Source organism: Mandrillus leucophaeus, unplaced genomic scaffold (assembly GCF_000951045.1).
Source record: "Mandrillus leucophaeus isolate KB7577 unplaced genomic scaffold, Mleu.le_1.0 Scaffold121, whole genome shotgun sequence".
In the NCBI taxonomy this organism is placed as follows: domain Eukaryota; kingdom Metazoa; phylum Chordata; class Mammalia; order Primates; family Cercopithecidae; genus Mandrillus; species Mandrillus leucophaeus.
The window spans coordinates 221,556-237,715 of NW_012100432.1; the positions used below are offsets into that span (position 1 = coordinate 221,556).

Consider the following 16,160-nt stretch of genomic DNA (forward strand, 5'->3'; position numbering starts at 1 on the left):
TCCTGACAGCAGTTTGCAAGTAGAAGACTTAATACACATATTCTTACATGTGTATGTGTGTGGTGTGTTGAGAGAAAGCATATGGACACTATTGCAGTGGCAACAGAAGACAAAGTAGTATGGACTTTTCATGCTAGAGGAGATTTTAGAGATCTGCCGGCCCAATCCACACATTTTACACATGAAGAAATCCGCACTCATAAAATTGAGATGGTTAACTTAAGAGTGTACAGCTATTAAGTGGCAGAACAGAGACGGATCTCAAATCTCAGAAGGAACAAACTCAGATCCTCAATCCACTGAGCTTTACAACCCAGCTCTATTATATTTTTGTCTCCAGAAAGAAAGTCTTTATTATTAGGTTGGTGCAAAAGTAATTGCAGTTTTTACCATTAAAATTGCAAAAACTGCAATGACTTTTGCACTGACCTATAACTGAAGCAAGCCCAAATATTTATCATGCTTTGTCATTGCATGGTTGGCTTATTACCTTTCAGTTCTCACCTCAAAGGTTAGTACCCCAAAGGGTTCCTTGACCACTACCTATAGTCAGTTCCACTCCTTGTTCCCCAGGTTTTCCACGACATCATTCTTTTCATACATTCAGATCACATGCCCCAATCTTTAATCACCTTGTGCATTTGTGTCCTCGTTTTACTCTTCCAGTAAAATATGAGGCTCCAAGAAGGTAAAGATTGTTTCTCCTCTTCACGTCTGCATCCCTAGCTCCTATAATCATGCCCAGCATATTGTAGGAGCACCTAAATAAATAGTCATGCCTGTGTACATTTAATACATATAAATATTAAGAGAATAAGTGGTTGGAGAGAACACATAAACTCTTCTTGACCACATATACTTCCTAATTACTGACAGCATACAATGTTTAATATCTTTGTGCTATTATATTTCTCTAAAGATCCCCATATATTTTTGTGTGCTGTGTCATAATTTCAAGCTAAAACAAAACCTGGAATTCATAGCAAAGGGAACCAGCAACATCTGATTCAGATGTGATTTTACCTGTGTGGGTGTATTTCACATAACTGTGAGTGTGACCATAACAGAGAGTAACTTGGCTTAGAGATGCTGCATCCCAAATATCCTCTTTGTTTGTGACTCTGACTTTGTCCTGTCACTTTGTTTGTGACTTGTGACTTTGTCCTATGACTCTGACGGTAAGAATTGTTCATTCTTATTTCTGGCTCTTGGCAGCCTACAGATGCTTCCTGTTAGTGCTCCTGGCAGGTTACTGATGGGGCCTGTTGTTTATTGCCCTATCTATCAAGTCCTATTTATTTTTAAAATAAACTTTAAGTATACTGTAAACTCCCTTCACAAACAGATTTTTCCTCCTCTTACACTTGACAAGCCTCTAAAAGGAATAGTAACTCTGTCTCATAAATATTTGAACCTGCACCTTTTAGGAAAGAATTATACTTAAGCTACTCAAGAGCAGGAAAGGTCTCTGTCTGAAACCTCCCTTCTAACTACTCACTTCTGTCTTCCTCTTTAATCTCTCCCTCACTTTTTTTTTTTTGTTTTTGCATTATCTTATTCCAACTTTTATACTGCTCCCTTATCCCACTGCAGACCCAATTCTCTGGTCAAAACTGCTGTCCATGTCTTTATTAAGTATTGCTTATATAATGTAAATGTCTTTATTAGAAATATTAAAGGGTTTACTATTTCCAAGCTCATCAAACCCAAATGTTTTACATGTCCTGCTTGGTCCTACATCATGTGAATTTACTATTTTATTCAATCAACTAACACAAAGCTGATGAGAAAAGACTGTGACATGGTAAAACAAAAAAAAAGTCTTGGGGTTTAGATTCATACTGACTTGGGTTCAATTTTAACATGACTACTTATTAGCTGACAGCCTTGAGGAAGTCTCCTAACTTATCTTACTATGTTTTCTCATTAGAAAAGTGAATACTAATGATACCGATTTGAGTAAAGATTCATGGTTGTGATAATTAATTTCAGGTGTCAACTTGGTTGGATTAAGGAATACTTAGGAAACTGGAAAGTATTACTTCTGGTTGTGTCTGCGAGGTTTCCAGAGGAGACTGGTGCATGAATCAGTGGACTGAGTGGGGAAGATCCACCCTCAATGTGGGTGGGCACTATCCAATTGGCTGGGGGCCCAGATAGAACAAAAAAGGAGAGAAAAAGATTTCCTTTTTCTCTCTCCTAGAGCTAGGACATTTTTCTCCTCCTGTCCTTGGACATCAGAACCCCAGGCTCTCTAGCCTTTGGACTTCAGGACTTACAAAAGCAACCTGCTGGGTTCTTAGGCCTTTGGCCTTGTACTGAGACTGACACCATCAGCTTCCCTGATCCTGAGACTTTTGGACTTGGATTGAGCCACGCTACTGGCATCCCAGGATCTCCAGCTTGCAGACAGCCTGTCGTGGGACTTCACAGCCTCCATAATTATGTGAGCCAATTCCCCTAATAAATCTCCTCATATGTCTATGTCTATATCTATACCTATATCTATATTATCTATCATCTATTATCTATCAATATATCTATATCCTATTGGTTCTGTTTCTCTGGAGAACCCTGACTAATGCACTGGCATTCTCTAAATATTTATAGCTCTTCTCTTTCTAAGCACATGGTAGCATTACATTCCACCAGTACTTCTCAGTTTAGGAATGGTTAAATGATTTGTTTTGACTAATGAAATGTGAGTGGAAGGGATGTGTTTCACTTGTGGACAGACACTTTTAGAGACAGTGTGTGATTTACAATGGTCCCTTCCCCCAGTGAGGCAAATGAAAACATATGGAGAAAGCTTTCATTATCCTGGGATCTTGACTGTTTATAATAAGCAAATCCTCCTACTGATCCCCCCTGGATATGCAGCATGAGCTATGGGGGTTGCTTGTTACTACAGCAAACATTTTTGTATCCTAACTGAAACATCTATTTGGCAAGGTTGTTTGGAGGATGAGTGACAATATACTTAAAGAGGCAACACAGTGCCACTATACAATCAATCAGTGGTATCTGTCGTCATCAGGAACATTATCATTGTTGTTAGCATTGTTATTTTGTTAGATTTATTTCTATCCTGCATTTCATCCTTATTCCCATTATCTTAATGTACTTTAATATTTACATTTCTTGCCCTTCACTAAATTATAAGATCTTTGAGAAGGGCAACATACTTCATGTGCCCTCAGTCAGGAATAACCCATTGGATACGATATCTGTTCCAACCATTCTACTGTTGTAGCATGAATGCAAGTATACATAATACATAAACAAATGGGCATATTTGTATTCCAGTAAAACTTAATTTATAAAAACAGAAGGCAAACCATAGTCTGTAACCTTCATTTAGACTCTATTCTTATCCCTCTCCCTCCTTCTTTCTCTTCATCTTCAAATCTTCAACCCTAGTTTTCCTCCTTCGCTTGTGGGTGTGATTGTATTCTCTGCTTCCCCATGTAACCTTTTTCCTCAAAGATAAAAGTAGCCACCAGTAGCCCTGTTATAAAGGAAGTAAATCCCCTCCTCCCCTGTGTTCTTCCTTTGGTAATGTGCCCACACTTGAGCCAATCTCTGCTGACAGAGCATGGGAATTCCTGATTGGTCAGGCTTGAGTTATGTGACCACCGCTTGAGTCATGTGACCACCCGGATGATCAGAGAATGGTCTGTGATTGATTAATCCTTCAGAGCCATCAGGGGTGCAGATGGAAGAAAGTAAGATGCTTAGTAGACACAACAAGGGGCTTCTTACAAGCTCTTTTCTCCTACACATGCAGAGAAATAGGAAAGAACGAAATAGGAAAGAACCTAGTTCACAGGACCATCCTTAACAAATGTGTATTGGGTAGTAGGCTTGATACTTCACAGCCAATTTCCCTGGATATTCTTCAAAGACTTCCTGTGGGATCTGGAAACAAAAGCGTTAGCTTGTATTTCTGATGGATTGGTTCTGAGAGGTAGGGAATACAGCAAACTAAGAAGACTCTCAAGTTTCTGGCCAAAGCGCCTGGGTGAGTAGAGGTACCATATACTTAGATGGTTAGAATTCATCTCCTAAACTGTAAGGGGGAAACAACAATATGGATACTCCCCAGTTGGCTTGTAAGTATTTTCCAGTGATCTGGGAAAACTTACTAAACTTTACAAAAGCTAATAAACAAAGCAATATAATGTTATATGAGTCAGGACTCTCTGGAAACTATCCAAATTCCTCTCTGTAATATGGGGAATGCCTGAAAATTCCTAATATGAAATACCATACTACAGGGGGAAAAATAAAAAGCTTATTCTTGCTATTTCTGGCCACATAAGGTCTGTGTAAAGGGCGTTACTGGCTACCGTAGATATGTGTTGGGCACTCAAAAACTGAGTCAGTTTAGTATACCAGTACATCTTCTATTTTTACTTTGCTCAGAAAATCTGATGAAATTATACAAATCCCTGAAATCTAATATTTCTGTGTGATAAGATTGTGTAAGAGGAGGGGGTGGAAGAGAAGTTTGGAAAATGTGGTGACAGATGGCAAGTGGGCTCAGGCACATAGCGTTCCTATATATAGGGGAGGGGACAATCTGGTTAATCAAGGGGAGGGGGGAGCACTTTCAAATTTAGATTCAAGTATTTTATATATTCAGCAACATCATTTAGTGAAGCAGCCTAGCCTGGTAGAATTTTTAATTTTTTTCTTGGTTGGGGGTGAGCTGTGTGATATGTATTTTTAACAGTTTTCCATATTCTTTCATGATGTCTACATTTAACAATCAAATTGTATCTATAAGTTTTGGGTGTGTCTGTTGAGAGAGGGATGAGAATATATATTTCTAGAGAGAGTTCCTTCCAAGGAAATTTACAACATTTCAAAAATTAGGGCCATTACAAGTAATTTAACACGAATGGAAAATTAAAGTGAATGTTCACAATGAATATGTCTTTATAGTTTAGTAGAATGAGCAGTGAGCTGGCAATGAAGACACTTGAGGTCCAGGCCCAGCTCTAGGTAATACAGTCCCAGGTAGACTGTGTTGCCTTACACAAGGCACTTCAGCTCTTTGAATCTTAGTTTGTTTATTTTTAAACTGAGAGTCTGGATTAAATTATCTATAGGATAATCTTGGTTTTATATTTCCATCGTTGTAGGCTGTGTCTTAGTGCTCAGTTAGTTAGGATGCTTTTGATTCCAAGTAACAGAAAGCCCAACTGAAGTTGTTTTAATTCATCACAGGGCAAGCCTAGTGTTGAGTGGACTTTCGGATTGGTTTGATTCAACAAAGGACATTTCCCCAACTTGTTTACTCTTCTTTCCAGGGTGTCAGCCTCATCCTGACGGGTTGGTGGCTCTTCAGGATCTGAAAATATCAGTTAATGACTCTTGGTTAATGTCATGCTTTTTTATACAACTCTGGATGAAAATAAAAAATCACTTCTGAGGCTGTCTTAGACAAGGGAGGAAATGTCTTTTAGAAGATTCCTGAAAGCTTATCCTTGCATAACTTTGGCCCAAACTGACTTTTGTTCACATCTGTGATCATATCAAGAGAATGGGGCTACCGTGAACTACAGGAAAGACTTCTGGAACCAGCGATTAGCTTGGCAGAGAGATTGTGGTTACATAAGTGAAAATCAAGAAGGATCATAAGTAATGGAAGCAACCATGAAATCTACCAAACATGGCTTGGAACACTTAAGTTTCATATGATCTACACAGTTAAATACAACTAGAAAAAAAAATTAATGAAATAGAGGTTTTATATGGTAGCTATTATTGTACCAAGCACATAGTAAGTATTCAATAAAGATGCCTAGCTTGGGCTAAACTTAAATCTGTTAAACACAGAGAACATATCTCTTCGTTGGCAACTAAATAACAAGAAATTGCAGGTATTTTGGGGGTTGCCATAGTGACCAGAGGCCTTCTGCCATACATTTTTGTTTTAGTGCAGTGGTTTTCAAACTTGGCTGCAAATTGGAACCACCTAGGGAGCTTTGAAAAACACTATTGCTTGAGTCCCGTCTCCAGAGTTCCTGATTTGATTGATCTGGGTGGGGGCCTGGGCATTTAGAGTTTTAAAAACTCTCCAGATTACTGTAAATTACTGCCAAGATTGAGGATTTCTGGCTTAGGGACTCCAAACATGAGCATGCTATGTGCGTTCTCATCCCCTCTTCCCTTGAAGTCCCTTTTATAATTCTCTTTTTCTGTACTCTAAACTTGTAACTGTTACATTCTTCTCCCTGAGCTGGGACTCCCAGAGATACCACATGTTCTCCATTACACTATGGCAAAAACCTGAATGTGAGGGTGGAAACCAAGAGTAGGGAAGGCGTACTGTCAATAGGGTGTGTTAGAAGAAGGGGACAAAAGGGTGGAGAAAACAAGAAGTGATGCAAAAAGCATTTTCCTCTGGCACTAGGATGAGGTTGGAGATGCACATTTAGGCACTCTCAGACTCAGATTCCCACACAAACACCCATACACATACAGACACATCATCTGAAATTCTTCCCAGCCTCCTCCCTGCTCAGCCCACTGCCAACCGCTTGCTTAGAATCTTGCTGCAAATTCATAAAACACCTAAAACACGAATAAATGAGAAGTGACTGTGTATTCATTCATTCACACATTCATGTATTCATATGTTCTATAAATATTGATTAGGCACCTACTATGTGCCAGGTTCATTGCCAGATGGTGAGTGAACAGTGATAAATAAAACAGGAGCTTATAGCACATTAAAGGCCTTAAATCTAGAAAGGATTTAGAGTGTATAAAGCAGGGCAGTGATTATCTTCTTCACCAGGAATTGAGTTCTAGTCTCCGTACCTCATTTGTTGAGTGAATCCTTGGTAAACGAATGACTGCCCAAATGAATTAGTGAGAAAAGACCAGAGTGACTGGAGCATGGTGCATGTGCAGGTGTTTAGGGAAAAGTGGAATAATATTAGCTTGGTAATAGCGGTGGATATCAGTTCATGCTGGACCTAGTTTTTTAAAAATCAGACATTATATTCTGTGTATTGGGAAATAATTGCATATTTTCAAGAAAGGACTGATACGGTCAGAGAAAGTATCCCTGAAATCAGGGAGGATAAAGAAAGGGCTATTTGGGAAAATAACAGAATGGAAAAATGTTTCTGAAAGAGAGAACAGAATGTGAAAAAGCTTTGAGTCAAGAATGGGATAATATGGCTGGGTGTGGTGAGTCACGCCTGTAATCCCAGCATTTTGGGAAGCCAAGGTGGGCAGATCACTTGAGGCCAGGAGTTCGAGACCAGCCTGGCCAACATGACGAAACCCCATCTCTACTAAAAATACAAAAATTAGCCAGGTGTGGTGGTGTGTGCCTATAATCCTAGCTATTCAGGAGTCTGAGGGAGGAGAATTCCTTGAACTTGGGAGGTAGAGGTTGCAGTGAGCCGAGGTCACTGAACTTCAGCCTGGCCAACAGAGCAAAACTTGGCCTCAAAAAAAAAAAAAAAAAAAAAGAATGGTATAATATGTTTGAGGAACTGAAAGGCACTATGCTGCTTTGCCTAATTATATGGATGAGATAAAAGATAGTCTAGTGGGGAGACAATAACAGAGAAATATGGCACAGAACAATAGATGCTACAGCAAGTGCAGTTGACAGAATCTGTGGGAGTGTAGAGGAGAGGTCTCTAACTTAGACTTGGGAGGCCAAGAGAAACTCCATAGAGAATGACATCAAGAAGCTAATCTGGAAAAGCAAGCCGAGTTAGGAAAAAGGAAGGAGAAGGGAAATGGTAGGTAGAAATGAAAGACAGAGCAAGTATTTTTCAAATAGAAAGAATGTTTCGGTAGAATTCTATACTTTTGCACATTCAAAGGTATAGAGAAGTGAGAAAACATCTTACAATTCTGAGCAAAATCTTAATTACACCAAATAAATCAAATTTAATTTTAAAACTTTATAGAGATTTATAGTGTACGAGATACACTGATATGCATCTAACAATGATCCTTTGAAGCAGGTATCAGTGAGACAACTTAGGTGAAGTTACACAGAATCCAACAGCGTGGATTGAAATAGAGGTGGAGCTGAAATAGACAAAAACAGTTTGACTCCAGAGTTCATTATCTCATTCCTGCTATTAGATTGCCTCTCTGACCACATTAAAAAATAAATAAATGAAAGGAGGAAGATTCAAAGAGGTATAGATTAAAATATATATATTTCTATTTTCCTGTGTTTTTCTACTATTTCTAGAAATTGTCTAGTTCACATAATTAAAAACTCAAGCCAGATAAAAGAGAATAATAAGCTATATTAATAGTAAGACAAAAACTTCTATTCTTCAGAAATTTACTTAATGGCAAATCAAATATAAACCTACGAAGTCAAGAAAAGTTAATAGTACTTAAACACACACCAGGAAAATAAGATACATGTATGATTACTTTTTTTTTGTAGTTAACCACTGACACTATGTAGGATCCCATAGAAAAAGAAAGGCATTCCTGTTTTTAATATTTGGTTCATGTAGTAAAAAATTTACTGCCACAAAAGTAAAATCAACCACAATTTACAAGCAACAAATGGATGTTGAATATTTCAAGAAACAAAAGTACAGTACTTTAGACTGGGTAAGTGGATTAAGAGCACCATTAAAGGACTGACATGAAAAATGTGATATTTTGAGAAAAAAATAATAAAATATAAAAAATACAATGAAAAATCATAAAACATAATAAAAACATATTGGCCAGGCGCGGTGGCTTATGCCTGTAATCCCAGCACTTTGGGAGGCCAACACGGGCAAATCATGAGGTCAGGAGATCAAGACCATCCTGCCCAACATGGTGAAACCCCGTCTCTACTAAAAATACAAAAATTAGCTGGGCATGGTGGTGGGCACCTGTAATCCCAGCTACTCAGGAGGCTGAGGCAGGAGAATCATCTGAACCCAGGAGGGGAGGCAGAGGTTGCAGTGAGCCAAGATCAGTGCCATTGCACTCCAGCCTGGGTCACAGGGCAAAACTCTATCTCAAAAAAAAAAAAAAAAAAAAAAAAACAAAAAAAAACAAAAAACCACAAAAAACAAAAACCAATATATTAAATTACAATTTTTTTTAAAAAAAACAGCACCAAATAGGCATGTTTGAAAAAGTGTTAGAAGTATGTATACTTAAATGTGAATGCTGATAACATTTGTGTGATTGATTATAGATGACTTTTAAAACTTTTAGTTTAGATCTTGAGTTATCTACCTTTTAACATACGAATACATTATTTTATAAGTAGGAAGAAATTATAAAACATATCAAAGTCCTTTAGTCCTAAAAGTATATATGAAAGCTTTACTAGCCTTAGTCAACATTATAATCATGCCTTCAATATTCATTCTGCTTTTCCCATTATTATCCTAATTCTCCTTTAAGTGCCACCCTCCCCCACTGAATGCATCTCTTTTGGGGGATGCTCTCCAGAGTTAGGGATGTGGCACGTACTGTAGCTCTAAGCCCAACAAAGTGATCTTTCCCCCTGTTCAAGGTCACTGGCTCAAGGAGGGGCAAGTGACCCAAGTTAAACTAATGAGGCATGACTAGTAGTTTGCTGGAGGAAGCTAGGAATAAATAATCCTTGCTCATGTGAGAAAACCCAAAACAATCCTTTCTCTTGTTCCTATGTGGATGAGGAAGCACATAGCCCAGGCAGCCATTGGCAGCCATGTTTCAGCCGTGATGAGACACCTGCCTTAGAATGAATAGAAATTCTGGAAGGCAGGAGAGTTTGAAATGAGCTAGTTTTTGATGGCTTAGTCGAATTGCTCATCAAACCCACCTGCAAGTGAGTGCCACCTGTGGGCTATCAACCCATAGGAAACTGTACATCTTCTTTATTATTTACTCCAGTTTGAATTTTGTGTGTGCCTGTTTGTTTTTCTGTTAATTGTAACCAAACACATCCTACTTCTTTCTTTCTATGCTATTCTCTTCCTGGAAGGTTACTATCACGTAATTAAAGATCTTTCTTCTAGCTTACTAAAAATTATTGAAAAATCACAGGTTTTATTTTTCTTGACCTGGCTGGTGTATTCTAGAACTGTGCTGTCCAATGCAGTAGCTATCAACCAAATGTGGCTACTTAAATTTAAAATAGTTAAAATTAAATAGAATTAAAAATTCAGTTTCTTGGTTGCACTTGTGACATTTCAAATGCTTAATAGCTACATATCAATAGTGGCTACCATATTAGCCAGCAGAAATAGAGAACATCTTCAACATTGCAGAAAGTTCTACTGAATAGTGCTCTCTCTCTCTCTCTTATTCTCTCTATCCCTCTCTCTGTGAGTGTGTGTGTGTGTGTGTGTGTGTGTTTGTATGTATGTGTGTGTCTACGTTGGAGGGTGGGGAAGTACACAAAACAGCAACATTAGATTGGGAAAGTTGTATTCTAACATCATCTATGCTAGTTAATTTACCATGTTCCCTTGAGTAAGCCTCTTCCCCTTTCTTATGTCTTCATCTTTCTTCTAAAAATAACAGGCTAGACAAGGAGATTTTGGGGGTCTCTTCTAGGTCCAATATACTGAAATTCTAAGTGCTTTCTTTTGACTTTTAACATCTGTAGACGACTTTTTTTATTCTCCAGGGATCAGCTGTGAGATCTACCATCAGATTATATTGGTATCAAATCCTGAGAACCAGGGTGGAAAATTCACAATGATTTCATTTTTTTTTCTTCTAGCAAAAAATAAAAATAAAAATAAAATAAAATAAAATCCAACACAAATTTAGTGGCAAGTAGCCATTGTTTTAAACAGTGTACAGGCCAATTTCCTTTACTTAGTGTTATCACAACAAGGCAAGGTGGTCACCCTGAATACGGGTCACCACTTCATACATGAATATATTACCTACCAAAAAAACGAGCAAAGGCTGTGGGGAGGGTCACAAAATCTACTTATTTCTTTCTTTTCTTTCTTGTCACCCAGGCTGGAGTGCAATGGTGATCTTGGCTCACTACAACCTCCGCCTCCAGGGTTCAAGCCATTCTCCTGTTTCAGCCTCCTGAGTAGCTGGGATTACAGGTGCCCACCACCACACCTGGCTAATTTTCATATTTTTAGTAGAGACAGCCTTTCACCATGTTTGCCAGGCTGGTCTTGAACTCCTGATCTCAGGCCATCCGCCTGCCTCGGCCTCCCAAAGTGCTGGGATTATAGGCGTGAGCCACCATGCCTGGTCAAATCTACTTATTTCTGTAAAGGCAGTTCATTATGCATGCCATCCTGATGGTGAATTAGTATTTTATTTTTGATTCATTCATTATTATTCTTTTATTCATTCAAGCATTTTATTGTCTACTATATGCTAGGCAGTATGTTAGACTCTGAAGATACAGCAATGACCAATATGCTTGTCCTCCGTGCCCTCATGGTGATTCTTGTAAGGAGATAAAGCAGGCATTAAACAAATAATTCCAGAAATTGCTATTTATACTGGTATTTAAGATTCTAGACGTGCTGTCCCAAGGGATATAAGGGGACATAGCACAATGACCTGATCTTGTCTGGAGCACTAGAGAAGGCTTTGGAAAGAAAGTTTCTCCATCCTATTCAAGGATCCAAGAGAAGAGTCTACTAGAAGCCAAGAGTTAGAACGTTTGTAAGAGATGAAGCTAGAGAAGTAGGTGGGCCAGTTCATGCAGAGCCTCGTCAACCATGGACATAAGATTTGGACTTTATTTTAAGTGCAATGGGAAACCATTGAAAGGTTTTTAAGTAGCAGGAGTGACATAATCATCATGTGTCTCAAATATGTTCCCTCCAGATGCAGAGTCGGGGAGACACAGGTGGGAGCTACATACTCCAAGACAAGTATACTTGTTATAGTTCAGGTAAAAGATGATGGTAGCCTGGACGACAGTAGTTGAATGGAGAAGGACAGACTGGATGGATTTGAGGCATAAACAGGAAGTAGAATTAGTAGGCAGTAGTGACTGATTGGATGCGGAAGTTTATGGGGAGAGACATGTCCAGAAGAGTCTTCATTTCTGGCTCAAACTATTGGGTTGTTGAATGGCCATTGGAATTGAGTAGCTTTGGGGGATCTGATCTTAAATCAGCTATGGATTTGAAAGTTTTATAAACCAAAACATCATATTATTGTTTTTATTATTGCCAAAGCAATCATTTTCATGACCTTTATGTGCTTCTGATATATGTTCATATCCTTGCAAAAAAAAAAGGGACTACTTATTTGCCATAAAAATATATATGTATTGCTTTGGTTAGAGAAAAGGAGATGAAGCTGGTGGGATTTCAACTTTCTCTCTGTGCTAAAAGGAGAATAAAGAATAAAGAAATGAGAAGTGTAAGAACAAAAGAAAGGACCTTATTCTTTCTTTTTCTTCTACCTGGAAGACAGACAAGATAAGCAATGAGGAATTATAGTTGATAAAGTAATTGTAGAGCTAGGCTGCTGGAGGTGAAAAATGAGACTCCTACATGAAGGTTATCTTTTTTTCCAGCCTAAGAAAAATCTTGTCTCCCATTTTCTTTTTCTTACAGTTACTTAAAATTCTGCCTTACGGATCCAGATTCAAATTGTAGTATAGAATATCACCAGTTTTCTCTTTCAAACTGTGTGCATTCCCTGTTGCTACTAAGGATCTTTATTCTTTCTTAAGCAGTAGTTGGGTTTTATTTTGTTGTGTGTGTGTTTTTTTTGTTACTGCTTTTGTTTGTTTGTTTGTTTGGTGTTTACCTTGTGAATACTTTGTATTTTTAAGACATAGTTGTGATTACTGATGTGTATAATGCTCTCCTCATGGCTTAATACAGTGCATGGAACATAAAAATTCAATTAATAAGTGAATTACGAGATAAAGTTTTCATCAGTCAGGATAGACTAGATGATGCTGCAATAACAAATAACTCCGAAGTTGTAATTGCTTAAACAAAAAACTATTTCTTATTCACTATGTAGATCCATCAAAGATTGGTAGGGGAAGAGGAGGCCTCTGCTCAAGGACTCAGGCTGATAGCACAGCTTGTCCCTGCTTCAAAGGCAAGAAGAGATCTCAGGGTGTCACTTCAGCAATTAAATGCTCTATTGCTTGAGGAAATGCCATCAGTTCTAAAGACACCTTATTGGCTGAACCTTATGGCATACCCAACCCTAAATGGATCAGGAAGTGCAATCCTGCCATGGTCAGAAGGTGGAAAGGCTCAACTTCTCTGAAAAATGTGAGAGTAGTTTTGCTTTGAGTTGGGAGAATACAGTAAATGGCCTCAAAGATCAATATATGTTGATTCTTACATTATTAGGACAAATGATCATTGGCTGTAATGCAATGGTCTACAAGGTATTTAGAAGAAAAACATGGAACTCTGTTGATATTCTTGCTTCATTACATACATTTAGAATGATACTTAAGGTAAGTCTTTATTCCAGTATTTTTTTTCTTAATTTTCAGCAACGGCTATCTGAATACCTTGAATGTAGTCCATTAGGTGGTGGATTAAATTTAATTATGGAAGTAACTATCTTGACCCTTATTTTAATCTCTAGAAATGAAAAACATAATGGTTACAGGTTTTCAAAATGGTAGCCTTTATTAGCAAAGGTGAACTTCCTTTTAATTTTAATTCATTAGCATAGTAAAACCACAACCAACAATAATTATGGGGCAAAGGCTGTCTTGTATACTTCTGTATTTCAAATACCTGGTGTAATATGTACCTCTAAAAAGAATGAATAATCATTTTTTGAGACTATCTTAATGTTAAAGAAATGAGAAAATATAATAGCTATATTTTTGGATTAGTTTTTCCATTAAATATTTTATCCCAGTGTTTAGAAATGTTCTCTTGGGCTTGAAATCTGCTCTATCACTTACTACCATACAACCTTGTGCACGTTCTTTAACCTTCCTGTCTCCTCTCACATTCCCCAACTGTGAAACAGAGATAATAATAATAATACTTATCTTATGGGGTTGGTAAAAAGAATTAAATTAGACTTTACAAGACATATTATAGAATGTGCTAGCATCTGGTGAAGGTTTTATAAACATTACCTGCCACCACTGCTGTTTTTTTGTTTGTTCGTTTGTTTATCTTGATGCTGTACAGTCAGTGTAAACTTTCTGTACATACTCATGAACAACAAGAATGAGGCACAGATGTGAAACATGCAATACCAACTAGAACTTTGGCATTTTTAACTAATTTTTAACTGTGAGATTAATATTTACTACTACTTAGAAATCTGTTTAGAGGTAAGATTTAGTGAACAGTTGTTATATTACAAAGAGTTATTATGTGTGTTTTGTGCAATGTGAAAGACCAATTGACAAGATTGATGAGTCTGAAAGGTCCCTCACTCTCTCACTGTGTGTAACATGAGAAAACAGAATCGCTTGCAAAGATGCGCAGCAGCATTGGACCTTCTTTATTGTGCCTCTGAAAGGCAAGAGAGTATCCTGGGGAATTTCAAAATGTTTCCAAGGAAGGAATATTATGAGAACTACCTTGATTTTGAAAACACCATAAAAGACTAGACAGTATGATCTATAACAGTGAGGATCTCATCAATCATGTTTCCTGCGTTGTTCCCCAGGCACCTAACACATAGTAGGTGCTTTATAAGTGATCTGTGAAATAACTGAGGGTATTTCAGAGAATTATCACCTGTGCAATTGACAAATGAAAACTGAGTCCCTTTCTATGCATCCCTGAAGTTTAGGCAAAATTATACTGTATTTCTGAAAAAGAAAGGGTTCAAACCATAGTACGAGAAACAAGACATTGAACTCCTGAGTGTTTTCCCTCCCTACCCCAGCATGTTATTTGAAGGAGAGAAAAAATTTTTAAAAAAGAGCTGTGAGCATATTTCTTCATTTGGTGCTAAAAATAACACATTTTTATTTATTAAACATGTTCAAAAAGTTCAGGTTTTTATTGGACTTATGCATATATGCATCTATGTCCTATTCCAGGTAAATTCTAGCCTCCTATTTAACTGCTGAAACAACCAGCAGACTTAAATTAGTATAAACCTGACAATATTTGTGGTTAACTTACTGGTAAAAAGAACATTAAGAGGTAAGAAATGGCTTATATTTCACTTCCCCATTTACTGTGAGAAGTGTAACTCCCACTAATACTATCAGTATTTTGCAGAACGCTTTTTTTCTTGTTTCTCCTTCCCTCTTTACTCTTTTGTTAAATCAGTGGTATCAGTAGGACCTCTAACATAATAAATCAGGCAATATAGTGTTAAAGCGCTGCTTGAGTTGTTGAAGAGTTAGTGGGCAGATATTACAATTCACTGTAGCTGTAATAGAGGGTAATGTCACTTTAAGACATGTGATACTTTGGAGCGGAGGGATGTATTGAAACAGACTACTGCTACTTACAGCACCGTATAGCAGCCCTGCTCCTACATTTTGCTGCCTTACTCTGCCCCGAATGCACTGGAGTGGGGATGGTCCATCGGCAACTATAAACCGATTCTCATCAGGAAACTGCACATTATCTCCCCATCACTTCAAAGGTCTCGTCAGGCAGAGGTGACGCCAGGAGATGATTTAAAGGTGAAAATGACAAGGTTTCCACCCCTCAAACCTTGGCTCCTTTTCTGACAATACAGTCTGAATGAACTGATGTCTTTTTTCTCTTTTTTTCTTTTTTTTTTTTTTTTTTTTTTACTGTGGAAATAGGATCGGAAGAGAGTAACATTTTTTTTTTTTTTTTTTTTTTTTTTTTTAATCCTGATAAAGAAGATTGTTGGGAAGCTCTTTGAAAAAAGATTTCAAATTGTGGCACAGATGGATTTTAAAAAGTGTTAGATCTTTCCAATGAACACTAATAGAGTACTCTGCTCTTGGCTGGATTTTTCAGGTAAGAAGCATCTTTGAGGGTTTAAGATTCAGAAAGCAGATCTGAAGCATATCCAGGCATATCTAGAGAACTGTGCAAGGCTGAATGCTTTATTTGGGGAAGACACTTAATAACATTGAGACAACCTCTTGGTAAAAGAGCAAGCAGTGAGAGTGGCATGCAGGAGGTTTGGAAGTAATGCTGAGAATTAAAGAAAGTTAAATTAAAAAAGAAAATATTGCAAGCACCAAGTCACAGTAATCCTTTTGAGTGGTAGGATCTATATGGGTGAAGAAATGAGCA

At 37.7% G+C, this 16,160-nt stretch overlaps 1 protein-coding gene across 1 annotated transcript in view; it reads left to right on the forward strand.

Annotated features, from left to right (window-relative positions):
- The first annotated feature begins 2,239 nt into the window (after positions 1-2,239).
- The window catches only part of FAM19A1 (family with sequence similarity 19 (chemokine (C-C motif)-like), member A1), a 564,472-nt gene continuing 550,551 nt past the window's right edge, over positions 2,240-16,160 (forward strand). The window contains exon 1 of the mRNA XM_011970901.1: positions 2,240-2,446. The gene's annotated coding sequence lies outside the window, so the exon portion shown is untranslated. The remainder of the gene's footprint in view (positions 2,447-16,160) is intronic.